This window comes from Dromaius novaehollandiae, chromosome 3 (genome assembly GCF_036370855.1).
Source record: "Dromaius novaehollandiae isolate bDroNov1 chromosome 3, bDroNov1.hap1, whole genome shotgun sequence".
NCBI classification, from domain to species: Eukaryota; Metazoa; Chordata; class Aves; order Casuariiformes; family Dromaiidae; genus Dromaius; species Dromaius novaehollandiae.
The window spans coordinates 2,450,102-2,478,069 of record NC_088100.1 but is presented as its reverse complement, the minus strand read 5'-3'; the positions used below and the strand labels follow the sequence as shown (position 1 = coordinate 2,478,069).

General features: G+C 47.2%; 1 protein-coding gene across 11 annotated transcripts in view; it reads right to left on the bottom strand.

The window, feature by feature from the left end:
* The window catches only part of EXTL3 (exostosin like glycosyltransferase 3), a 142,297-nt gene that overhangs the window by 86,691 nt on the left and 27,638 nt on the right, over nt 1-27,968 (bottom strand). For 8 of the 11 annotated variants that reach the window (XM_064508254.1, XM_064508257.1, XM_026101986.2 and 5 more), the window contains exon 2: nt 11,924-11,988. The gene's annotated coding sequence lies outside the window, so the exon portion shown is untranslated. Of the gene's footprint in view, nt 1-11,923; nt 11,989-14,826; nt 15,006-27,968 lie in introns of all 11 variants that reach the window. The other 3 variants (XM_064508255.1, XM_064508258.1, XM_026101985.2) reach the window with 1 other exon arrangement.

Sequence of the window (27,968 nt, the reverse complement as noted above, 5' to 3'; positions counted from 1 at the left end):
ATCACAGTAACATCTGGAATTTTCATTAAAATCCCTCATGAAAGTGCATGTTTTTCAGAAGAAGGCCTCAGCACATTCTTGCCCCACACCCCTCCCTACGTGTGGCAATTTGCAGAAGCCATCTCACAGGCCACCTCCGTGACCTTCTTGCCCCACATCCCTCCCCAGGTGTAGTTGTCTGCAGATGCCACCTTGCAGGCTATATCCATGACTTTCTACAGGTGAGCCTTCTCCCAACTCACAGTCGCCATTTATTCGTGAGGGTAACAGAGAGCTGGACCAGGCTGACCAGAGAGATTGTAGAGTCTCCATCCTTGGAGATATTCAAAAGCTGCCTAGACACAATCATGGGCAACATGCTCTAGGTGGCCCTGCTTGAGCAGGGGGCTTGGACTAGATGATCTCCAGTGGTTCCTTCCACCCTTGGCCATTCTGTGATTCTGTGGCCTCATAATGCCATTTTCTTCTGGGGGATTGACACTGTTTTTCAAGTTAAAGCATTCTTTTTTTGCTATATGCTATCATCCATATTACATATTTCTAGAAAGAGATCCTAACCCTCCTGCCTGCCCTTCAGCATCCTAAGCACACCTCTGCCGCTGCTCACGGATGGATGACAGGGCCCCTTTGCAGCTCCCGTGCCCATAAAAATGTTCCACGCTTGAGCAAAGCAGCGGTTTCTTACATGACAGACTCTTCCAGATCATCCTTCACTGAGTCTAATGACTCTGGAAAGATCCCTGGGGAGGGAGCGCTTTACTGCCAACAAGCTCCATTAAGAATCCAGCAACATCCAGCAAGGAACTGCAAAACAATTTTTTTTTTAAGCTGGCCAGCACACGCAGAACATGGCACAGCATATGCCGTATCGGCGACCTGCCCACAGCTCTGTGCGCTGATTTTGAAGCAGGGTGGCTAGAAGCAAATGCAACTCTTTCCAAGAGAAGCACTTTAACTCAGGATAGCAAAATGATATGAAAGTAGCACTTTTACAATAGTTGCTCCACATCACTCATCACAGGGGAGAAAGCAGAACAGCTAACTGTAAATAACTCTCAAACACTGACAAGCACTACGGGTACAAGAGGCATCATTTAGGATATGGCTTCACACTGTAGCTCTGCTGATCTAATGGCCCATCGCTGCTGAAAAGGGAGATCTCTTCCTCCACTTCCAAACTTGGACCCACACTGAGCTAATTCAGGCAGCCAAGCTAGAAGAAAATTACCTCTACAGAGAAAGAAGTATTCAGATGTATATCAGAACCAGCACAAAAAGATCAGTGGGAACACGAGGCTGGGAGCAAAACCTTTCCCTCCAGCGCCAGCTAGACATTATATCGGTTCAGCTATAATACACAACCACACTCTAAATTTAGATAGCTTTATAGTTACAAAGCTGTATCTCACTTACGTCCATTATTCCTCTTCCAGCACAGCAATGAGCTATGCCATTATAAATGCTTTTATATCACCATAGCTCTATTCACTCTACAGGAGCAGACATCAATTGCAGTTAAAGTGGTTCAACTTTTGAGCGTAGACAAAAGCCGAGACAAAGCTAATGGTGGTGAAGGACAGGTTGCCCAGGGAGGGGAATGATCAAAGGTTTAGGAGGAAAGGGAAAAAACCTACAGACAACTTACCTGTGCTTGGGTCACCGCTCATTAATGCTCTGAAGAGAGTCACTTCATATGCTATAAATTATGCTGCTCTTTGCCAATTCTCTCATCATGCTGCTCTTTGCCAATTCTCTCATCATTCATCTCAGACGGCATCAAAGACCCTTTCACAGACACGGTATAATGGGAATACTTACTCTGAGTAATAGCAGCAGGGCGAAAAAAAAATGGGGGCCTCCATTTGAGCAAGAGGAAAAGAATAAAAAAATAAAAATCAGGAGACCCAGCAATTGCACTGGATCTCAGCACTCACTTTTCTAAGCTCCTCTCTGCATTTCCACCTTCTCCCGAAGAGGGAAAACCTCTCTGAACACCAACTCCAGGTTGTGCCAGCAGAAGAGGTGGTTGTTTTCTCATGTTGCTATTTCTACCCCCTGCTGATGTGGGATTTCCAGTAGACTTCTTAAAAGCTTTCCCATTCAGCCTCTGCTCCATTTCAAGAAATTTTTGGAGAGCACAAACACTGTGTTCAAGGCAGACATATAATCCTTTTAATTTAGGCTATTAAGCAAAGCTCAGTGTTCAATAGCTAGCAGCCAACTTCTGACCCATTTTCTTTTTCCAAATCATGGCTTCAAGAGTGCAACTTTAATGCAAACTTTATTTCTTTAAATATTTAAGAATTTGTTACTGCACTGAAATAATATCCAACATCAGACAGTACTATCCTACCGATATCTCTTATCGGGGCCTGCAAGGGCCAGATCACTCTCTGTTCCCACACGCTTTCTAATCTCCTGCCTCTCTCACTGATAAAATAAAAATAATAATAAAAAAATAATGTTCTTTAGTCTAGAAGCTAAAGGTTGAAAGAATGCATCACTTGCTGAGAAGAAAAAAAAAATCCATAGACTAGAAAGGCTAAAACATCCAATTTCGGGCTGAGTATTTTGTCAGTTCTCCCTCCCCATCCAGCAAGAGACCCACAACTATGAACCGCGCAGCTATAGCCAGCATTTTCTGACACATCTCGCTCCTACTGCACGGAAATCTCAGAGGCAAAAGCAGCTAGAAACAAAGACACACTTGACTGGCAAACCCAGGAGTATTAGTATAAATTAGCTCCCTAGAGACCTAGTGAAGGTTTCCCTTCCTCCTCAAAGCTAACAGCTTTGCGATGCCTCGTGGAGCCCTTGAGACGGAATTAAAAGAACATGTTAAAGCTGGCCACAGCGGGCTCAGGTGCGATGAAGCTGAGGATGATGGTGGTTCGGGGAGCAGCGTGTCCCTCTTCCCGTCGGGCTGCTTTCGGTGCAGTGATGCCTTCACCTTCCTCCTCTCCCAACTCCAAATCCAGCCCTGGAAACGCTTTCATGGGAGCTGCCGGGTAAGGTGGGATGTGGAGGCACTGGAAGATGCCTGTGAACTCACCCAAGAGCCCCGGTGACTTCAGGCCGTAGCCCCAGCTGCCAACATGCCCCCCTGTTCCTTTCCAACATATAAATGTTAACATGCAAAACAAGCATCTGACCTTCCAGAGATGACACCATCAACACTCAAGGCTCCAGGAAAGTTTTTCTGCTGCTCTGCCCAGTGCAAGTCCTGGTTTTGGCCTGCAGCAATGAAACCCATTCTGCCAAGGAGTCCAACAGGTTGCTCAGAGAGGTTGTGGAGTCTCCATCCTTGGAGATACCCAAAAGCCATCTGGACATGGTCCTGAGCAACCTGCTGTAGGTGACCCTGCTTGAGCAGGGGGGTTGGACTGGATGATCTCAGAGGTCCCTGCCAACCCCACTGATTCTGTGGTTCTTCACAGCAAGGTAGGACAGACTCCTCACTCAGCACTCAGGAACAAGATTTCAGTTCTAAATTTTAAGCATCATTTTCACAGCGAGATGCCCGTGACCATCATATCAGCCCTTCTGGTGCATGCAGGAAGTACAAATCTTGTATTTGTGTGGCGATGGGCTCCAACCTCCTACTTAAGGCAAAGCCTGAATTCCCAAGTACTTTGTCATCCTCCATCTCACATCTCAGGGAATCCTCGGGGAATTTCTATCCTGGCAAACATCTAACTCTTGCAACAGGCACCGCAGAAAGCCAGCAACACGAACCAGTGCCTTCCTCTTCAAATGCCTGCCACAGAGTTTGGAGCCTCGGTTCATCAGAAATAAGGTTTTGCTACCTCTTCTGTACACACCAGCAGTGCAGACAGGCCAGTCTGGGCTGCTTGGATGTGACACTGACCCCCACGAATGCTCCAGCAGCACCTACACTAAGTTGTCGTGAAAGGCAAAGATGAGCAAAGTACAAAGCTCCCAGCTCGACTTTCAGACCCTCGGCAGAACCAGGAGGACCAGCAACCAGAAGAGAAAACATTTGCATTTGTGAACTAAGAGAAACACAAACGTGAAGTCACTAAATGACACGCACGGGATTCAGCTGTACCCACCTCCACCCTGTCCAGCATCCCACTAAGCCTATTTGAGCACTCAAAAAGAAAACAGGATGCTTCTCGCTCTTAGCTCACAGCTTTGGATCTGTTATCAGCAACAAGGTCCCTAAGAAACAAGCATCTTCCAAGCATCAGCAAGCAAAACATCCTGAGACGCACATGCCCGAACCCCACTGTGCAAAGGGGGACATGTGATAAAAAACACTTCCAGAAGTGAAAGTTTTAATAGCCTTGTCGTAATTTTTGGTAATTGCAACACTGATTCCCACTCTTCCCTCTCCTCCTGCTGCGAATCAAAGGAAGGAGCATCAAGGAGCAAGAAACAAGGTTTCCTGAGCAACAACTGCTGCCACATCAGTACTGGCTGATGGAGCAGTGAGCTCCCGGCACTTGTCAGTGCAGTCGCTGCCTAAGTGAGAGCGCTGCCTTTTGAAGAGGACTTTATAACGTCAAACGTGACTGTTCGGCTGTGTTTCTTCCCTAATCGGGAGTCAATTATCCTGCGGAACGATGGCAGGACAATTCCGCAAAGTAAATCCTTTCCACTTCGCAGCACGCCAGGACGTTCTGAGATCGGAGCACGCGGAAAGCTTCCTTGCTCGTGCAAAAGCTGGGAGGATTTCACTTGTGCTTCCCATGACCATTCCCTGGGGCCTCTCCAAACAGCCTTCAGTGCAGAAAAGCTACATCTGACAACATGAGCTAATGTACTTTTATCCAAACTGAAATTTCACTACTCAATCTTTTATCAAGCCTGACGCTATCGAGAAAGCGTTGGCCTCCAGCTGGCTATGGATTTTACTAACAGAAGTAAATTAGGACGACTGGCAAACATTACTTACCCGTTCTCTGCTTCCCAAGCGTTACTATAGCAATACGAACCTCCTGGAGAGCCCCCTTATTGCCTTTTGTTAACACTTTGAGATAGCCTCATTATAACAGGTAATCACTGCAACATTTTCATATCACAAGCAAGTTTTAATCTGTTCTCAGGCTTTGTACCTTGACGTATTTGTGTTAAGTCTCCCCCACTATCCCCCCCCAGGGGCCAAAAGGCCAGATGCACATAAATTACTTCCACCAGAACATGTTCCCCGTACCCACTTTTGGATAAGTGAAGAATATCGTACTTGGGAGGAATCGAGGGATGCCAGAGGTTATTAAATCGAATGGAAATCCGGCCAGTCTCCAGGGTTACTAACCCCGTTCTTAGGACAGGATCTGTTAATGAGCACCAACAGCCGAGGCCTCTGCTTCGCAGATCGCCTGCGAGACGATGCTCGCAGCGAGACAGAGCCTGGCTGGCGCAGGCACGCTCATCGCACACAGATCTGCCTCCCGAACGGCCACACGTCGCTGCTACGGTACCCAGGGCGCGCGATGGAAGAAAACGGAGCCAACCAAAGCAAGCGCCAGGCCAGGCCCAACGAGGCTTGTCCGGCCACGAGGAGGTTTTTCACCGCAGGCTCCGCTCCATGGCCTCCGTCCAGCTTTCCAGCTGATCCAACATCCGTATGCAACATCCTTTTGGCAAGTCGGGATGTAATTTGAGTTTGGACTCATTCGCCCAGCTGGGATGTGCGTTAAAACCGAGGTATCCTTACTTTGGGGGGAGGATGCTGCTGAAGTCTGAGTGATAAAATGTGCTTCTGTAGTCATCCCGTGTCACCCCACAGTGCTCCAGGCTGCATAACCCAGCTCTCCTCCCAGCTCACCCCGTAACAGCTCTAGGAGACCGGTCCCAGCAGGCTGCTAGCTGGCCCGAGGGGGCACTTGGTGTCTGCCCAAGCACTGTCACCTCTACAGCGGAGAGAGCAAGCGTTCAGTGAGAGGCCCCCCAAACCACACTTGTGCATCAATATGAAGAAAAGGCTGGCAGAGAAAGGTCCTGCACAGCAAACACACGAAAAGCCTGAAGACCCCCTACCCCAACATAAAAATTCACAGCTGCGAGTCCAGCAGCTCTCTGCCTATCTCCCTCTGCTACTGTAAGTCTTAGCAAATGTTTATCCCTGCCTCAAATAAAAGTCCTGCATGACATTTCTGAACGGGAACGGTCGGTCTGATTGTCCTCCTTCCTTTCGGGATGGAGGCATCAGACAGAGGAGTAAGAAGAAACTGCTCTAGAGTTTGTCCCAGTAGCAGAAACAGCATGAAAAATACAGCTAGGGAACCTGCACCAACTCTCTCCCAGGGGCTGTTCAGGAAGAAACCTGGGAAACAGCCCGGAGAAGGGCAGCAGGGGAGCTAGAGCCACCACCGGACAGGGGTAACTGGGCCTTGTTATTTAATATCGGGGAAAAAAAGCAGCACAGAGAGGATAAGGGGGGTGGAGAGTTCCAGACCTGCAGCAACACATTGCGGAGGATCTCGCATGCAGCACCATGGTTTTAGCCTCACTTGAGCTCTCTTCCTCTAACCCTCCACGTGACTCCAGAAGAAACGCAAGCAGAAGAGAAATAAACATGCAAACAGTGACTTATTCTACCTAAATGAGAGCCAATTCCTGGAGGGGAAGGGAGGAGAACAGATCCCAAACTGATACTACAGGCTTAGCAAGTGGGAGCGTTTCGGCACATACTGCTGCCTTTGTAATCCTGCCACAAAGGCGGACTGTTACAGTCCTACCATCACGGCATTGTCCCAGGCAGCCCCAGTATAAATTTCAATAGCCAATATGAAATGAAAAAGCCCCCTGGGTAATGGTGCTAGCTGGCTTCTTGGAGCTCGCCGTTCACAGCACGCCGCTTTCCAAGCATCGCTGCGTCACGGCAGGGATCCCAGTGAGGTCTCCAAGCCTTCCCTTGCTCCCAGCTCGCACACGAGGTTTCCCCTACCTGGCATCTCTCCACCATGAGGTATTTTCCTGGGCAGAGCAAACATCCAACATGAAACTCAGCATTTCGCAAGCCCTTTCCACGCTGGCTATATTACTCAGTCAAAGCACAGAAATAAAATAAACCAAACAAAAAAGATGCAGCATTCCAGCGCTGACCAGGCAGAGCCAATGCCTCTTTCAGAGGGAGATCTCTGGCACAGGAACACCCTCTAAGGTCTGCCCAGCCAGAAATAATGTTGAAGCCAACAGGAGAAGCATCCAGTTTGACTGTTCTTATCCTAGCCAGATTAAAAATTACTCTAAATTTACTATCTTACTAAGCTTCATCTGAAATTGTTAGCAGTATGCTGTCTGTGGGCTGGCAAGCTAGCTAAGTGCAGCTTCACACAGGCATGTGTAAAAACGAGAAAGAACAATAAAACAAGCATAATAAGGGGGCAGGGAAAGAATAAAGAAACTGCAGCCAACGCTCCATCATCCCGAGCAAGCAGGGGCTGGGCGCCCTGGGGAGTGGTAAACCCCAGCCCGACCTACTGCTTCTGGATGCCGTCCTCTCCCCCGTCCTCCTCCTACCACATGTCCGGTGCCGGGGGACTCGCCGGCTGGGATTCAGGATCGTGCGAACGCGTGGGGCAGCTCAGCGTGCCCACCATACCTGAGGTTACAAGTCTTGGCAGGCCAGGTGAGGCTTTGAGGAGTTGGTGTTATTAGTGTCTGGACAAATCTGTGCCATGAGGCGACTGTACATTTGTTCATATACTTTCCTGGACACGGGTAGCGACGCAGGCCTCTTCAGGAGAAACCTGCTGAGGTCTGCATGCATTTTCGGATTCTGGATCAAGTTACAATACTGTGATACCACGGACTGGTGCAGAAGAACTAACATCAGTCTCTAGCTACAAGGGTTTGGGCACGGTGCTGGTATGGCAGGAACAGTCGCTGTTCCCTAACAGCGCTGAACATGGGTGCAAACACCTTGAAACAAGGGGCAGAAAGATGCCAGTTCCTTCAGCTTCTCTGAACAGGGCAAAACCCACCAACGGAGCTCAGACAAGTCCTAATGACTTGTTGAAGTTCTTTGGTTTTAAAAGCAGGTATCAAGGGAAGAAAGGAAAAGAAGGAGAAGGAGGAAAAAAGAAGAAACACGCTATGGCAGGAACAGCCATGGCAGCTGGCAGGAGTGCGCAAGGATCCCCAGGACTCGGAGGATAAGCCCAGAGGCCACGAACACCATGGGACCTCTGGGTGATCTGCCAAACTATCTCAACACTGAAGAAGAGGGAGGAAACACCTAACTGATCCATAGCTGAACCAAGGCCTCAGTTTCTCAGGCTGCCCACAGGGCACGACCTTTTTGGAGCCATGATTCACCCTAAGGCAGCTCAAACACCATGGCTATGACCCAGGGCAGATATTTAAAACCACAGCATGGCCTCAGGCTTGTCGATCTGCAGAGTCCTGAGTGGCCTGCAGCCTCCCGGGCACACACTGCAGACTTGAGATTACAACCCTAGACGTTAAGATTTTAATCATGTGGTGCCCTCTCAGCTCAACTTTTTGGAAGCCACACCACTATCAGGATGAATATCACTTTTGCCAAGCACACAGGATGGAGAGGCATGACTTCCCCTTGCAGAATCAGTACTTTGATAACATCAGTTTCTGTTTATCTACGTGTGAACTCCTCTCTCTTTAGACACCATTTCCCCTCTAAGCCAAAGCAGGGGGAGGAGAAGCTCTAACATCCAGAATGTTTCTCGTCCCCATTTAGAAATCCTGAGGCTTTTGCAGGATACAAAGATGCATCTCATATCCTTGTCTTTCAGGACTCTGTTCAATATTACATTGTCCTGGTGATTCAACGCACTGAAATGCATCAGTTTTTTTCATAGCTTTCCTGATAGGAAATTTAGGTTAGACATGTAAACTTCTGCTTATTTAAAGAAAACGTCCTGCAGTCCACACAAAACTCCCAGTTTCTTTTCTAGGGTGATAAATACAGTTAAGAACTGAAACAAGAGGACAGGCCCTCGGATACCTAATGGCTCTTTCAAGCTTCTCATAAGTAGGACTTTAAGAGCATTCAAGAAGAGGAAAACCAGAACTGCACCACACCTCATGTCAAAAGGAAAGAGGACGGCCAAAGATAAGGGGCACCTTCTGTACGAAGAAGCAGCGTTAAATTAGATTTGGACTTTTCAGTCTGAAAACAGGACTCTGACGGGGCCTTGGCAGGGAACTACAGAACCCAAAATAGCATGGAATAGGCAAACATGCCAACAATTCACTATGCAGGAGTTTATTAAATTAAACTAGTTGGCAGCAGGTTCAAAGTGACCAAGAGGAGGTGGTTCATCGTACAAAGTTATAGTTAAACTGCGAAATGCCTTGCAGCAGGACAGAGGCCAAACTCATATGTGGGTTCAAAAAGCAACTTAATAAATGAGGGAAAAATCCCAGGGCTGTTAATTACAAAAATACCTTCCCTGGCTCAGAGAGGACCTCAGCTGCCAACCACCAGAGGCTTCTTTCCCTCTGGAGAAGTGACACAGCCAGGAAAAGTCACCCTGTTCCAGTACTTTTCCCAAGGCCATTTGAACCAGCCACTGCAGCAGACAGGACGGACCTTTGGCCTCCCACAACTCAGGCGCTTGTTTGCTGTATTCTGAGGCAACTGTAGTTTAATAAAGCGGTAGCAACCGATCTTTGTCATTAATGAAGCTGTTTCCTGCAAAGCTTTCTTCTTCCAGGCTGTTACAAAGTCGCTAGGGCAGTCAGAGAGGAACTGATCTTTAAGCATTTTGATGGGGTAGCTGAGCAGATGACAAGGCATGACCCATGGTGCCTTCAGGCTCTTCCTCTTCACATGACTAGATACATCTCTGTCACGCGGGGGAAAAGGCTGTGGGATCTTCTGGAAAGAACAGCTTTGCTGCCAAGCCAGAAAGCCTCAGATGATGCTTGAAGAAAAGTCTCCCAAAAATATGTTCATATTCTAGTGCCAGCCCAGTTACTCAAGAGCTAGTGCCACAGAGACAGTCTGGTGTAAGAATGACTTGTTAAAGATTCCCTTGAAATAGGTTATTTTCTCATCCTGCGCTATGGCAATCACAAACAGACCTTCCTTTTAGCATCTCACCACGGTTCCAGCTCTCTGCAAAGAACAGCCCCTACTGATCTAAATTCATATACGCAGTCTTCTTGCTTTAATCACAATCTTATGCTTTGCAAAGGAACTCCAAACCTGAAATCCTGGTCTCCTATGTTCATTCCTCCAACAACCAAGCCTGCAAAAGCAGCTCAGGTGCTGAAGGTCAATGCTGAGCCTGCTGCACAAACCACCAGCTGCAATAGATGTTCTACAGGCCAAATTACGCCCTCAGGGAAGCCTATGCAGCCCTGTGGCCATCTGCAGACTGCACAGCTGTCAGACTACAACTTACTACGTTCTGCTTAAGATGTGCAAGGAGAAAGATAATTCAATGGTATCGACTTATTTTAGCTACTGAAGTCAGCAGACCTGACTCTGAACACACATCAGGATTAGATCTGTCGATTAAGGTTCTGGCATGATGGCACCGTTGGTCAATAAGAGCATCATTTGTTCTTCACATGACCTCTCTGCTATTTCCAGTTTCATTATTCACCATTGTGTTCATTACAGTAGCTAAGTTCCAGCTGAGAAGAGTCCCCAGGGTGTTTGGCACACGACACAAGTCAGGCAAAAAGACTGTCCTGAATCCTGAGGTCTAGCAGGCTAAGTCAATGCTGTAACACGTAGCAATAGAACATCTGAACCAAGGACATTCAGCATGTCAGGCTATACTGGTCAAATACATAAGTAAAGTTAAGAAGACACAAATACACAAGCCCCATTTTGCCCTTTTCGCAGAGAAGCAGGCAAATTCTCTGCCCTTCTCCCAGGATGTATTTAAACCAACCTGCTGACACACTCCGGTCTTAAAGTGCATTATTTTGTCCTTGTCCTTTGTTAATGAACACCCTCAGTTTTAAAATTCATCATCCCACGTTATCCCTAGGGGAGCTGCCTGTTAGGACGGTTACAATAAACTTAATTGTGCAGTGGTCTCCATCAATCAGCACCGCTCCCACACTCACCTGCTGTGCCTGCGCCTTCGTTTTACATCCCAGAGTGTCCTCCCCGCTTCCAGACGCCTACAGCAAGCAGTTAACCATTTCAGTCTGACTATGCCACTGCGCCAAATGGGTCAACATGTTCCAATTTACCGGTATTTATTAGCTAAAGTCCCTTGCAGAAGCGGGCTTAAAATATTTCTGGACACCTCATAAAGCACAAGCTGGGTTATTACTGCCTATTAGTATGCACGCAAGATATTTTAATGTGTAAAAAAAACACTCCCATGAAAATGATTTTCTCCTCAGAAAAATACCTGCCATCCTTACCATGGTCCAGACAGCACTTTCTAGTTCTTCTCTCCCTCTTTCCAGGTCATGAGTAAAGCCAAATGCATTTCCTCACTTGCCCGATTTCACAGCACGCCTCTACAAGTAACTCCTACATCCGCCACGGAAGGTCCCTCATCCTTCTCCTCATCAAGCTCAACATCTACTCCAGGCTGGGACAGAGGAGGTGAACCTTTGCTCTTCTAACCCCAGGGCCTCCCCTGCTCTTCAGCACAGGAAGCTGTGTGTGACACATTGCTAAATCATGCGGCAACGCCTTTAGTGTGGATCCTCTGCAGCCTCGAGCAGGTACCAGGCAGAGCTGCACCAGTTTGAGTCTGCTAAAACGGGCACACTGACTGCAAGTGGGATACAAGCAAAAGTAACCACTTCAGATAAAAGGAACTGGAGCGCTCAACATTCGCTTCTCCCAAAACAAAGAGTTAAGTCAAAGGAGCTTGTATCTCTGGGATAGTGCTGTCCAAGCACACAGGCTTAATGCTGCTCCCCACTGAAGGCAATTTTAAAGCCACGTTAGGCACCACAGAAAGTCTCATCCTTGAAATGTTGTGAAATTACTTACTGAATGAGGTGATCGACTGGAATCCGTCCCTCTTCTGTACCCAACTCTACTCATTTGTCTGCAGCCTATCAGAGAGAAAAAAAAGCAGTAAGTATACACAAAGCAACAATAATGAAAAACAAAACACTCCCCCAAGCAGTAGCCCTGTTTTGCAAGGCAAAACAGACCACCTCCATTGAGGTCAAGAACTGAAAGAGCTGGCAAAGCTCGAAGCAAAGTCCCTTAAACAAACGCTGTCAAGTTTGGAATCAGCTCGGGAACCGGCTGCCTCAGGAGGCTCTCAGGAACGTCAATCCTGATCCACCCCGCGAGGAAAGTGAGATATTTACACAGAAGGGTGGCATCAAGAGCTGCACTCTAACAGTTCCTACGGAGATGGTGCATTGCACCTCATTGGGACACCAACGCATCACTACACGTGTGGGCAAGTGCATAACACGGGGAGCAGCAAACCAAAGTCTTCCACACTGGCCAGTGCGGACAGGAATTACTGTGCCAAGACACAGTCCCGAAGGATTAATGTGCCATGGTCTGGTGTGCACCAAAGACTTTAACAGTTTTGTTGTTTCAAAGCTTATCCCTTAACTAGGGGCCACTCAACTTCTGCTTAAACCCATTTTGATTACGCAAAAGATTACCCATAGGATGACGCTGTGATGCAGAGAAAAGAAAAAAAATCACCAGACATATATGTTAATATACATCACACACAGCCCAATTATGCTTCAGGGAGACATTAAATCCCTGTTCAATTAATAGGGACACCTCTTAAGATGAGCATTAAATAATTCCCTACCATGTAGCAAGACAACTGGCTACTTCAGTAAATTGGAATAGAAATAACTCTACATCTCTCTACCAGCAAAACCCCAATCACAACTCGTCCGTAAAACAGCAAGGGGTCAGTAGGGAGGGAAGGGGGGCAGAAATGTTACTACTGCAGTGCTATAGTATGCTTATATTACGGCCTCCTCATCAGAAAATTAAATGAAATGGATGCCTTTCATGTTTATCAATAACGGAGCTAATGGTTTTTATGTAAATGCCATTACTTGCAGCCAGATCTGCGTGAGGCTCGAGCCATATAGCCCCATCTCCCCTTGCAAGCGACTCCCCTTCAGGAAGCCAATCTAAATGCAAATTATAATCAAACAGCAAAACCAAGAGTTTTTCAGATGATACCGAAAATTTAAAACTGGGGACAAAGCATAACTGTTTGAGAGAACATGTCTCCTCTTGCTCGGGAGACCTGCTGATCTCATGCTGCTTTTTCACCCTGAACTCACATAAAGATTAAAGCATAACTCGGTTTTCATTCAGCACAGTATTATTTACCTATATAACAGTACTACCCTTTTCCATTCTACGGCCCTGGGAGTTAAAATAAGTCGGGAAAAAAGTTCCTCCACCAAGCTATAGAGAGAGGACATCCCTCCTGCAACGGGAGCATCCCATCAGCAAGCATATTAAAATCAGAGCAATAAAAGTCCCTATTGGACACCAAAGCCACCGTTCCCGCGAGGGGACGCGTCCTCGGGGGCGCACGCCTCATTAGCGACATAGCCACATACACACTCGTTACACGGGTGAAGAGCTTAACGCTGTGTCTGTTTTGCGAGCGCGTGCTATATGAATATTCATGGAGCAGAACCCTGCTAATTAACGTTAATAACCAAGCGACTGCTGCTGCGGACGGCCGGGCTTTGCGAATTAGCCAGCGCAAGGCAACGCAGCCCTGAGTGCACCTGGCTGCCTGCTTGGGATAGCTGACATTAAATAAGTTATCGTCATGCTTCAATGCCTAGGAGCGAGCGTACAGTCTGCAAATAAAGCACATCTTCTTACGCAAGCCTCGCTAAGTCTGATTAGTAGGGTTTGACTGCCTGTTGAAAGAGGTCATTAAAGTAAAAAAAAATAAAAAGAAAAAAACAAACAAGCAACCCTGCCTCCTTTACATCAGAAACTTTTCACACGGACAGATGTTTCTGAGAGCTCAACTCCCCTTTCTTCACGGCTGCTTTGGCATACTTCGTGGTTAACCCATGACTCACAGATCTGCTGTTTTCTGCACTAAAACACTGGCTTTCCATCTTTGATCCCAACTTGGAATTGCTGAGACTCCCTCCTCCTCCTCTTCCTCCAGCCGGGTGAAGTAAGTGTCGGAGCACAGCCACGTGATGGCTCTTCCCTGGCGAAAGGAGATCAAGGTCTACCGTAGGGTCAACCACGAGCGAGTGGAAAAAGGAAAATCCCATTCCTTTCCTTCGCCACCTCGGCTGCGGGTTCACAGCACATCCCTGCGAACGGACGTCCCGGCGGAGCAGCAGCGCGGGAGCTTAGAAAGCCGACCGCGCCACTCTGGAAAAAACACGTTGTGCAAGCGGTGCCACACAGCCCCCAGGGTTTTCACACACAGCCACCAGGCGCAACGTAATCTGATTCAGCAGCTGCACGCTGCCTTCAGCTGTCAAACCGCAACCGCGGTACATTTGCTGCCGCAGCACGCCTGGTCACGGCTAAAACGTGCTCGAAAACCAGAGCTGCTTCTGGAGCAAAACTGTTTCCTCCTGGAAACACCATATCCCGGCGCCAGGGCCCAGGAGCGCTGCTGCCGCCTCTGCCACCGCTCACACGTTGCTGCACACAACGTAGCCAAGGAGTTAGGTGTTAGCAATAAAAACATTTCCCCCGGGGTGGCAGAAACGTCAGACAACCACGCAAACCCTTGCACGAAGAGGTTTTGCTAGGGGAAGGAAGAAAATTGGAAGTATTTCCGCTTGCAAACAGCTTCCTCACGGCTCCATGTCTTCATTCTGAAATTCGAGACCGTGCTGGACTTGCGGGACAGTGTATTTTCTAAAACTTTCCATCATCACATGTGGTCACAGGCAGCCTGCACTTACCCCAGCCAAAGCTGAGGGTTTTCCCTTCGCCAGGGTCCAGGTCTACACAAGCCAAAGCGGTCAGCTCAGCGCAATCTTTTCTTCCTGCCTTTTGTGCGCGCCTTCAGGCCATGATGAATGTGTAGAAATGCAAAGCAGAAGTCCACACAAAAAGGAGCCAGTGCATGAGGTGGTTTTGTCTTAAAAAGAAGAGAAGAAGGAATGACTTATCGCCTCATTAAAGAGCTTCGGTCTGCATTTTTATTAGATATATTTAGACACAAATGCTAAAGAAAAAAAAAAGCAGTTATAGTCTCAACATATGGTTCTGGACAAGTCATATGGATATCAGCTAAAATAGACGCAGCAGATTCTCCAAAAACAGGCACAGAAATCATTTTAATGATGCACGTGAGGACCTAAAAAATTGCAAGTGCCATCAATCAGTGCTAGGGAGTGACAGGCTTTAGCTACTGCAGGACTATGCCTTTCTCCCATTCTCTTACACAACATATGTCTGTGCATATCGCAGATACTAAAAGAAGAGAGTAAAGGGGGGGGGGGAGAATAACTCTTGCTTGCTGCTAATGAACGTGCAGATACTCACAAACCCTTTCTATCCTTCTTTTTAAGGCAAAGAGACTGCTTTCAGCACTCTGTGCAGGCACAACGTCCAGCTACTGCATCACGCCCTACCTAAGGTATCTTAACGCTTGCTCGGACACGGCTTGAAAACAAACACGAGGCTTTTCACAGCTCTCATGCTGGATCCCACCACATCTCACAGACCCCAGGTAAGGCATTTCTCCAACGCGTGTATTACTTGGTCGGTTTTCTGACTTCATCCATGGAGTCAGACGAGTTTGCAAGCTGCTCACTGCAACAAAAAGGCAAGTCATGCTGTATTCATTTTTCCAGTGGAGAAACTGAGGCACAGAAGAGGAATAACCTGCCAAAATTCATTTATGATCTCCATGGGGAAACTGAGCCGAGACCCACGCTTTGGCCTCTTAACTACCAGGTGTCTTCTACTGCTCTGCTGCAGCCCGGCGTCACCCCAGGCAGCTCCTTCCTCACCCCGTGGCCTCCAAGCAACGCACAGCTCCAAGCAAAAACTTGCTTCAAAACCTAATCCAAGTGTCAGCGGACACATTCTGCACAAATTACTAATGTAAACCGTGCTTCCACCGCTCAGCGGCAAAGAGGCACAAAGCTTAAAGTCCAGTCGTAGGTGTGGACACTTGCGCCAAACGAAACGAGGGCACACCCAGAGCAAACATGCCTCTGGACCGCTAAACACACGTCTCTGTGCTGTACGTGGGCAGCAGCCGCTGGCCAGGACATTTCAACAGCACAAACTGCACTGCTCACTGTAGCGGGAAAAATAAATAAAAAGGCAAACCAAAACTTGGATACTGTCCTCCTCACAGTCAGAGCATAAGAAATATGCAGCATAAGTATTCCCATGGCATCTTGTGCCAGTACTTGCCCCGAGGCAGCACCCAGAAGCCAGCGCTGAAGTTGCGCCCCAAGGTGACGGCACCCAAATGCCTGCGCATCCTTCGGGCTGAGTTTCAGCTCGCATGAGTTACCTTTCCTGGAGCGGCCTCTGTTACAAATAGGTAGGAAGAAAACCCTGGAAAACTCCTTTCTCCCTTTTACAGCAAGCCCAAAACACGCCGACCCCAGCAGTGAATGCCAGCGCGTACGACGGCCCAAAAACACTCCTCCGGGAGAGCTGTGCCATTTCGTCTGTCCCAAGAGGACACGCTCACGGCGGTCAGTGCAATCCCTGGTTGCCCGCTGGGATCGCGCCAACTCCAAGCCCCTCCAAGGCTGCCAGTAAACAAGCCTTCGGCAGGAGCTCTGGTCACTCTTCGCCAAGGAAAAGCACTTCAAGGAGGGCTTTTCCCCCCCAACTCACTTTGTTTTAGACCGCTGAAGAATTTCCTCTGCGAATGCTCCCAATTGTGGCTCACGCTGGGTTATTTTTAAAAGCGCAGAAGCAGATTTTCAGGATGCTGAATGAGGAAAGGCGAAGCTTTTATTAAGCAATAATAGCCCAAACAATGGTCACAATTTCCCAAGGGTCTGAACACCCGGCGGACAATGAGCTTCACTTCTCCACAAAACCCCCTTCCCGGGCTTGGAGGGTTGGCTTTGTACGATCTAGGCTCGAGTTGGAGAGTTAAAACAAAAAGCTCTTTGGTCGTTTTCAGGGCGATTTCCTCCGGCTCCGCACATCTGACCACAGACAGGAGAAACGGTGGGAAAAGTAGGAAAAGTCCCTTTACGTTACCTCGCTCTGCCCTTTGCTGGTGCAGTAAGTGCCCCTCGGAGCTTGCTGCCAGTACGCCTCCCCGTCAAGTTGCACATTCCCGTGTGGATGGATCCCGGCTAAAGAAACGGCCGGTCCTACCAGAGCCAAGAGAGGGGGAAAGAGCTCTTCACCTTGCTCCATAGATATTTGTGGCACCCTCAGTTAGTGCACATGGTGACTCTCATTAAAATGGCCAGGATGCAAGAGAAACGTCCTTCAAACTCAATGGGGGAACCATATCCAGTGATCACATCACCTCTCCCCTCTGCTGAGAGGGGGAAAGCTGCAACTCAGAGGAGTTGCACTGGCCACGACCAAAGACTCCAGCCTTTCAGTTGTCCCTCTTCAGGGCCATTCCACTTCCAAACACTTTTCCTTCTCTTCAGCAACATCCCCTCTGGTCCTGCTCTGCCAACCCACTGAGCCCCAGGGGTGGGATTCAAGCCACCCAAATCTAGACGTAAGCAACAGGGATGTTACGCCTAAGCTAGCTGACTTGGCTCTCTATAGCTAGAGAAAGAAGCAGGCACTTCCAGGGCGTGTAACACTTGATTGGTTCAAGATGTCTACTTGGGACAAGATGAACTGTGCTTTAGAAACATCCTTTTTTTTTTCCACTGATATATAAAAGCAAGCCGGGGGGGGGGGGGGGCAGCTTAGCTGTAGACAGCTACATCTGTATGGAAGAATCCCAGCTGAAGTGTCCCCCACTCAAACGTTGTCCTCACCTTAAACAGCAAAGAAGCTAACTCCATCAGTTCATTAGCACTTCAAACCAACTTAAGCCCGCGCTGCATTCAGGAGCGCTCCTACCTCCCATCATCTCTGCTCTCCTCCTCTTCCTCGTTCCAGCAGAAGCGTGGTGCGTCTGCACAGCGAACTGAGGTTAGGACTAACCCAGTACACAAAAAATACCTTGGATTCAATCCAATCAGCTCCCAATCTGGTCTACCACACAGCCAGGACAGAGACCACAGGACCTTTTTTCAGCTTATGACAACTCTGGGGGGTTGTGAAACCATTTCCTAATCCTCTGCATATCTGCTAGTCAGTCTGTAACCAAAAGAGCCTATGTGGAGGGGGGAAGCTTCAACGTCCTTTACAAGCGTTGTATCACTGCTGCTGGTGGTGCACCCTCACCGGAGCAGCCACCACAGGCTACGGAGGTGAGAAACGCATGCACGCTGCACCCCCTTCCCCCCCCTCCACTGTACAGACACAGCAAAAGGGTTTCCAGGCTACCGACAACTTCTTAAGAGAGAAAGGGAAAAGGTGTTTAGGGAATTTAATTCAAAAGAATTCCCCAGTGCCTTCTGCCTGGATGCTCAGCCTAATTTCCCTAGTGTTTTCAAGCTTTCCAGTAACTCTGAAGATGAATCAGGCAGGAGGAGATCAGCACTTGCAGATAAACCGTGGAACAGATTAAGGAAACGCCAGGACAGTACTGAACTCTGAGACAAGACTACTGTCTCTGTGTGTGTCTAGATGTCGAGTCCTTTCACTGGGCCAGGATCTCCGCTGAAACATCATTAATAACCTGCCCGTCTGCACAACGGTTGTGCACGCTGCACGTGTAAGTAATTGCATCCTTAATTTCTGAATTATGGGCAGAGGATGTCAGACATACCCAGGTTGTGGCAATCGGAGACCTCACAGGAGCACATCCGTAAATCAAAGCGCATCGTTTCCCACCCTCATCACCAAGAGATTTGCTAGATTATCTGGAGATCTGTCTGATCAAGACAGGCAAAGCCGCTAACCTCCTGCAGCTGGCTGAGACGCACAGGCGGGCAAGGGCTTCCTCGTGACACCAAACAATAAACCCAGCCCCTCCGACGTTCACTTCCAACTAGCAAAGCTCTCGGCGCGACGACAGGGGAAGAGCCCATCGCGGCCAGAGGAGTGGCTGCAGGTGACGAGCGCGTGTGCCCGCCGTCACATGGCAGACGAACCACCGTCCCCATCTAACAGGGCGAGTGTCAGGGCAGGCTGCGGGCAGCGCCTTAGCTGCAGTCAGTGAGAAGCCAGCGAGACTTTAAGAGATGGTTTGGAGGACAGACAGCAGCAGTGTTTAAAAGCCAGCCCTGACAACCAGCGTAACTTCAATTAACAAGCTGCATTTGCAAGGCCAGAGCCCAAAACGCTCCTCAGCACCCAGTCACGTAACCGCTGCTTAAAGACAGAGCATTACAAGAAGGAACTGGGCATCGGCTGGCTGAACAACTAAACCTAGCCAGATGCCAAAACTGTCAGCAAACAGGTCATTTATATCTCCTACCCCACTCAGGGTCCTCCGGCAGGGAACAGTCACACACCACCACTCACGCACCTGTTAAACGCGCATGGTCTGAGAGGTTCCTCGCAATCCTGAACCCGTTTGCCAAGCGATATTTGTTTTGTGGTTCAGGGGAAGGCAAATCACAGCCCACCTCATTACCGAGCAGCCTTTCTGCTGCTATCTTTCCGAATCAAGCTACACAACAAGTAATTCACTCCTACATATGTAGGAGCAGAAATGCCCTTCAGCATTAATAACTGTTCTAGATTGCTATAATCTTCATAGAAATAAGATCAAGGAGATTTTGTTATACAACTCTGGATATTACTTAAATCAAGTAAAAACCACAAGGTTAAATTAAGACTTCTTTCCTACACTACCCTTCCTGCCTGCCTATAAGAGTGCCTGTGAACAATAAAATTAAATACAATTATAACTTTCTGGTATGGTAACAACAGCTATGCATTCACCTAACAGAGATCCAAAACTGCACCTCAAAAAGCACCTGCCAAGTAAAAGTTATGCCTGTCACTTCAAAAGACATCACTCTCAGAAGAGAGTGGTTACAGACACCATCCTGGAAAGATTCGGGATTGTATTGAATCTTCATTGCCATCAGTGTCCTTTACAGTAATACGTTAAAAGTTTCAATCATATAATGTATTTGCTGTATTACATTTGCTCTCTGGGCTACTGAAGATCAGCTAAGAACTGATCAATGGTAGGCATAAAGTTTTCAGCAAGAAGCCGAAAGCTACAATCAAGATGTTACAGCCTGCGTACACCCTGCAACAAAATGCTCTCTTGTGCATCTTTAAGAAGTCCATAATTTATATAAGCTTCCACCAGATCCACGGTACCAGCAGTGAGATTCCTGCAGCCGCTCAAACAGGACTGGCCACGAAGCTGCATCTTCAGTAGTTTTACTGCACGATTCATTTATGCCGGCGACAAAGCCCTCAACCGCAACTGCAAAAAACAAACTTTCCAGGAGAGTGAAGGAAAGGCTGCATGGTAGCTCTGAAACCCAAGGGAAGCTGCAGGCTTTAGCTCCAGCCCTGCCATCAGCTCATTCTGATGAGTTGGTCAACTTAGACCTCTTTGCCTCTCTGTTTCTTTGTTCGGAGGCATCAGCACTTTGCCATTTTGCAGGAGCATCCCAAAACACACGGAGTTAGTTATCCCAACCCAAAGAAAGAGATGCCACTGCCTCTTTTTAAAATTTCTTCATCCCTGCACAGGGTAAAGCTTCTATGGAACAAATGATGCCAGCAGATACCAGCACTGTGTCTGCTGATCTATGTTGAAACCTCAGCCAGATTGTCTCATTTTTTGGATCTCATTTGCAACGGATTAAGAAAGATTATCCCGGGGTATGGCAATGGACCAGAGCCCAGGAGATCATTTCAAGACATCTGCAATAGCACAAAATTAACAATGTCTCTTCAATTTTGTCTTAAGGCCTCACTCATTAGAGATCAGGGTTTTTATTACCTTCAAATAACACAGTTCTAAACAATCCCCTCCATTTCTCCAACAAGCCTTTCATTACTGCCATTATAAGCCCCAGACTCTGCTTTCCTCCCCTTGAGAAGGGGTCAAGTTAACATCTTCATTTCCTCTACCACTCACCTGCAGTGAAACTACCTATATACATAGTCCAAAAAAACCATTAATTTCAGCTTTAGCTCACTCCACCAACTATCAATATTTCACAGATATTAAGTAAGAAGGGGATTAAATTCAGGGGATTGTGCCCACACAAGAAGGCACAGCAGAGGATGAGAAACAGGAGGGCATGCTGGTTTGGATTTGGGAGACAGACACTTGCTACTAGGTAACCAGACTTCTTCGCTGGACCCCTCTTGTCAAAAAAGAGGATCAGGGCAGAATTTAACCCAGGGTCTGGGAAGAGAAGATCACTGTATCCTGAGATCAGTTCTCCACACCAGGCCTGCTTGGTGGGAAACACCAGCCTTCCCGCACGGCAGCTAGCGCTAACTCCTTGGCGGCGAGCGGGAACATCTCATCTTTCAGAGAAGCGGCGTTGCTAAGGCATTCAGACAAAAGGCCTGTTGTCCGCACTAGTCCACGATTCCTCAACTCGTCCCATCGCTACCGGCTATAGGGCAGTTCAATCCGTAACAGGAGCTCCGGCTAAGTCCAGTCACCATTGCAAAACCATGTATTTCTGAGCAGATCTTAACAGCAGCTGATGTTTTCCACTATCTTCACGGCTGCTCCAGAGCTGGCAGAGAACTGGGAAACTTTGAGAAACAGAGTTTATGTCAAAATAAGGCCAAAGAGGGGGAAGGTGATAAAAAGAGCAGGAAGTCAAGTTAGCAAGCAAAGTGTGAGGAATAAAAAAAGAAAAAGCCCCAAGCCCAGAATGGATTAGGCACAACTCCATCATAAATTGAGACTGGCCTACAACTTCTACCCTTGGTTTTCCTCAGGAACCAGAGTGGGGGGGGGGGGGGGGAGGGGGAAGAAATTGTCAACTGCTGGACAGTCTTCCAGTTTCCCACACCCTTCTGCAATTTTTATAAGCCTCTGCGATCCAGTTGTTTAAAACAAGCACATCCTCGGCAGATATCGATGCTGTGAGTCAGCAGCCTCTCTTCACAGATGTGATCTCTCCCAAAGCGACTGTTTTCCAGAGCAACATCTCCAGACCAAATGCGGTGTCAGCACAACTGTCTCCTCTGCAGCTTGCTGCCAGCAGAGGAGAGGAAGAAGAACTGCTGAAACCACCCAGCACACCAAGCTGGTTAATGAGAGAGCAAAGAAATAGGTTTACTCCAGATTGTGTCAACTTTACTATCAAGCTGCTCCAAGTTAGAAGACCAACGGTTTTTTTTTTCCTTTTCAATATAAAAAGCTAAAGAAAATAGAAGCAACGCCTTTAACTGCCACTTCAATTTTTCATGGCAGCATCTTATCTCCTCCTCCATGATCACAGGCAGACGCACAGGTCAGAGCTGCCAAAAGCAGTAAATCCCACTCACATAAAGCAAAGTTACATGTGTGAAAACTAAGCATTCCCCGTTTTGTACATAACTATGTCTCTGATCTCTCTAACCCTGTTGTGTGTCGTGCTAGTTCATCCTGCTGGCTGCCACAATCCTTCGCCTACATGAACCCTGGGAAACAGTGCCAAAAGTCAAGATTAAAGGAACAAGTCAGTGAAAAAATCCAAGAGCTGAGCACCACATGGAAAAAAAAAAAAGAAATAATAACAACAACAAAAAAAGGCATTGATCCAAACCACCCTCTTACAGAACCCACCACAGTAAGTCCCCTCCCGTCAGCAGACACAGAGTATTGCACAGGGCACAGTTGCCCAAAGCAGCAAACCTTTCTCACAAAAAACAGCCACACGTGTGAAAACTACATGTTCCTCGTTTTGTACGTAACTGTCTGGGGAAGGAGACCCCAGACACCTAGTAACCCAGTGGCAAACAAGCCCCTTGCCCTAGAAGAAAGGGAAAAGCAGACAAACACAGTATGAGGGATGCCCAAGAAGAAAGCCACATCAGAGCAAGAGTTATCTACAAGAGATTTGATTTTCTGTACTGCTTTTTAGCCTGTTTCATTTGGAAAACAACACGTGTACTTGCGATAGGTCTTCAACCGCCTCTCCACTCTGCTCTCAGTAATTTGTGAAGTCAATGGCCATTTCAATCAAATTTAATACTGGTGGAGAGCTGAAAGTTCCTGTATCTTTTGGGGAAATTAATGTATCACTCTACAGCCAGGCAGCAACATAAATTACCACTCCCATGAGCAAATGGCCACACTGCAAGTTCAACATCTGCCTGTCCTGCCTGATTCATCAATCGGACCCCGTGCAGCCCCAAACCGGGCGCGCTGCCTCTTCACTGGCGGTGGGGGAAAGGATGATGCCTGCAAAGGCACAAGATCCCAACCCAGGGAAAACCCAGCTTCCTAGTTCTGCTGTTTACTGAAAGCTGCTCTCGTTTTGTAATTCTGTCACTGAGCAAAACTGGAAAACAACCAGAAATTTATCAGGATTTATAGGAAGAAATTAACAGAACTTTTCTTGCACCTCAGGACAAACTCCTTAGGACAGGCACCGAAGCAAATCACGCTGAAAGCAGTGGACACGCATACGTATCACACGTGTACCACGTGCAGAAAACAAAGCTGTGCTGAATCTGGGAGTTTGAAAGCTTCACGGATTTAACCCTGATTTATCCGGAAGTAAATTAGCTACTGTTAAAACACAGGGCTTGGGCATTACATCATCTGCTTGCAGGGGATTTCCCCTCCCCCTTTCTCTCTCTCTTTTTTTTTTTTTTAAAGGAGGAAAAAGGAGAAAAAAGCTAGACCATTCTTGTGTTCGCAGCTTGAGGAACATCATTCACTCCTAACAGACTCTACAAAATGAAGGGGTGGATCAAACTCTTCGCAGGAGCCCTGCGAGCAGGGAGGCACCCACCGAAGCAGCTTTGCAAGTTCAAACAGCGGCAGATCTTATCTGGGACTGAGCAGGAAAGGCAGCGTGCCCCTCGGGTTTCTCCATTCAGATTCAAGGGCAAAAAGCCCACTTCTCCAAGGCTGCGATCTGCAGAAAAAAGCCAGTGTGATTTCCGGGCAGAAGTCCCACGTGCTGCTGCTCACCCTGCTCTGGCTGAACAGGGACGCAGGGAGATGTGTGGCTGGGTCTCAGGAATGAGAGGAAGACTCAAATATCATCTATACAAATAGCTCAGATATTTTCATATGCCTAGATACCACATTGCCTTACCGGGCCAGACTGAGAGGAAGGGAAGGATCAGCTGCAAACCGAGCTGCTGGGGATATTTTCAGTGTCTGTTCTCTCGTTCCAGCTTGGCCAGTCGTTTTGTGGGTTTATTTTCCCTGAAGAGATGCCGATCTCTGTCAGTGCAATTTTGTTGCTCAAAACTTGGCAGAATCCTGGTTCTGCAGCACCTGCTCTTCGACACTTGTTTCATGGAGCTTTCTTCGGTATATGTGTATTCAAAGATGAATTTTCAGCTGCTCGGGTTACCTTTTCAAACCTGGTAAGGTTCTACAACCTCATCACGTTACAATTTGCCAAGTTGTTAAGTTTTTAAAAAAAACAGTAATTAATTAAAAGGCAGCACAGCCCTTTTATCATGCCTTTAGTCATTCCAGAATACAAGGAGAATCTTCTCCTCAGATTAAAAGAATATTTAAGCAACACCAAGGATGAGCAGTCATGGTTTAAAACAATTTTTTCTTCCCCTAGAAAACTAGAACTGTAGAAGTCCTATTAAAGATAGCTTTCACTTTTGCTAAGCCCAGAACCATAACGCACACAGAAGAATAGGCTTTACTGTCAGAACGTAACTTAAAAAAACAAAATCTCCATTCTGTTTTCCACAGAGATAGCCAGGAGCCAGACTCCTGGGAGAAAGCCAAGCAAACAAATTTTCACTCAGATTCCAAAAGGTCATTGCAAACAATTACTAAAATGCAATATTGAGAGCAACATACACTCATTTTTCCCCCCTTTAACAAGATATCTTTACAGCTGTAGTTATTACTTGGAAAGAATTGCAATCCCAAAGATCACATTGCCAGTTAAATAATTAGGACATGAGTACCAGGGAACCATTAGAATCGCACTTCAAAGTGACGAGGCTACACAACTGCTTGTTTCCTCTTCCTCCCCCTCTCCTTTTGCATAACGCAGTTCCCAAAACAGATCTCATCTGCAGCTAAAGTTGGGCCAGAATGAAGACATTCCTTGCCATGTATGGGAAATAATAGAGATTATAAATTTCACTGCTTGCAATAGAAGAGCCGAAGTCCTGCTGAGAAGGCCTTGGAATAAAGAGTTGCACAATGGAAGTGCTCAAGTCTCAAAAGATTTGCACCAATACCACATGCCTTTCGAGCTCTCTCACTGCCAGGCAGCCTTCAAAACGGGGCATTTTCTTCTTTCAGCACAGCTCCCGGCCCCACTAACAGGAACCGCGTGCGTCAGCACAAACCTCAGCTTCACCCAGCCGCACGCAGGAGCTGAAAAACGAGCATCCTATTCTGGTGCCCTCCATAGTCACATACAACACTCGACCGTTCTTGTCCGTTCAGCGGGCTCATTTATAACAAATCCCACAGCTTTGCTAAATTACCCGTGCTGGTCCTGAACAGAGACTCTAGGTTTGCAGTAAGGATAAAAGAGGGCTGAAGCATACTGGCCTCACCGCCTTGGCAGCAAAATTCAGTTTTGCCTCTGCTCTGGAGAGGTACCAGAGCTGGGCCAAAGCATCAAAAGACAGAGATGTTCCTTGCTCCCTGCCAAGCGAACGGATCTCCCCCCTGGGCACCATCAGCTCTTCCCAAGGTTAATGAAATGCTCATGTTTCTACCATTAGTTCATCTCTTAGGAGAGCCAGGTTAGGCTCAGGCAGGAATATCTTAACGCAGGATCTTTAAGACAGTGAACTAGCCGTAACAGAAGTGTGTGTGGAAGGGAGAGGAGCTAATAGAAAACCTCATATATAGCTCCCTCCCTTCCCAAAAGGCTCACAGAAGCCCACAGATTGTACACACACAGCGAGACTTAACACACACACAGCAGCTTCTGGTAAGCAGGCTAAGAATAGGTACAGGCACAGCGAAGCACCTGAGTCAGACATCCCTGAAAAGCAGCGTTAAGCTCGCAAGAAACATTTGCAATGCTGCTTTTGCTTTAATCAGTTTTAAGAAGAGGAAATTCACTTTGGTTCTTTTTATAAAAGCTACTCTATTACATTTGTCAAGCAGCTGCCACTTTCTATCCCAGATATAGCCGCTTTCAGTGGTAACCAAAAGGATCTCCATGTCTGCGCATGTATTATGTATCAGAGATGCATATTAAAACAGACTTGAGATCCGTCTAGAGATTACATGTGAGCCCTTTCTGAGGCAGTGGAATTACACAGAGATGCAAGTCAGTGCAGAGCCTGGGTCATACTTGTATAAACTGCTCCGGAAGATGCTTTGGGGCCAGCTGCCGAAGGAACGCTCTCAGAAGTACAACGCTCAACGAAACAGTCAGCTTAGACAAAAAACATCACCTTCCCTGACATCTTCTTTGACAACGAAGAAATAATTGCAGAACTTGGCCTTTCTAATCAAGAGCATCATTGTCCTGGTAATATAAAATTCATTTCCAGAGAAAGGGTAGGACTGATTCCTGAAAAGAAAAAAAAAAGTTTTAGCTCCTGTACCAAAGCTTAGAGATACCTGCCAGCTCCAGCTCAGTTTTCACTCTTGACTAACAACACCCTTGAGAACACTTGCAAAAGGCTTGGTATTATTCATTACTGCCACAAAGTAAAAACAAAGTCAGAAGACCCTGGAGGCAAACGTGAGAAACCAACAGCATCATTTCTTGGAATCTTTTTATTATGATTATTATTTTCATTAAATCTAAATTTCTGTTAACCATTAAGATTAACATCAGCATTAACGCATTTACTTTGTGATAGGAGCACTTTGCAGATGTTACCAACTCACAGCTTTGCTGTGAAATAACGTAGCATTAAACCCTATTTTACAGATGAGAGGCCTAAAAAATTTGCAGGGCATGGCACAGCCCATCAGCGACAGACTAAAAGAGCTTGTGGGTACACCAAATCCTACCCGCTCCGTTACAAACGTACTGCGGCACAAGTACATCTATGTTCTGCTTTTAGTAAGACCAGCAACTTAACAACCACGTAGGACTTCTTCACAAAACCACGACAAGGACCGCTCTTATTTTCCTCCAGGTCCTCGGTTTTGTTTCTTGATTCACAGCTGAGAACTTGCAAGGGAAAGCTTAACAACAGCTAATTGTCAGACGCCACAGTAATTAGTGGCAACTTTCCAACGCATCCATCTCTGGCTAGTTTTCCGATAGCTGGCTCCTCCCCAGTCTCCACATTAAAACGAAGGTACAAGGTAGGCGGCAGATTCATTTACAAGTACTGAGGTCTTCCCAGGAGAGATGCCTAAGGAAAGAAATACCTTACCTAAACAATGACTTTTTTTTCCCCCTTAAACCAGTTGCTATGAGCCTGCTATCTTTATTAATAATCTGAGGATGACGTTAGCCTATTCACTGACATATACCATTAGATGTTCGATGCATTTCTAGTAGTCAACGGGCACCTTTCTTGTATTGCGTGTTGTCTCTGGTCAGCAAATTGCCTCTAAATGAGGAAGACGGGCTCATGTTGCCACGTCTTCCTGCCCACCTGCTGGCTAGACATCAGGGTTTTGATGTTACTACTCCACCTAGGAAAAAGGCCAAAAGCCTGTGATGATTTGCAGACCCTTGAAAGCCTCCTGAAAGACACAAAGGCTCCCAACAACAAATTCAGCCCTGCTTCGCTTAGACTCTGTGGATCCCTCAGAAGAAACGCGCAGGTCAGAGGCTCAAACCACTGCTCTATATATTTAGGCTCTGCTTTCAACTCTGAGGCTCTCCGCTTGTTTGGCAGCTCCTCGTGTCACAAGCTCCGGCATGTTCATGCCAACCTTTTCCAGGATTCATCCGCATGTCAGCAGCGCTCCACAGCATAC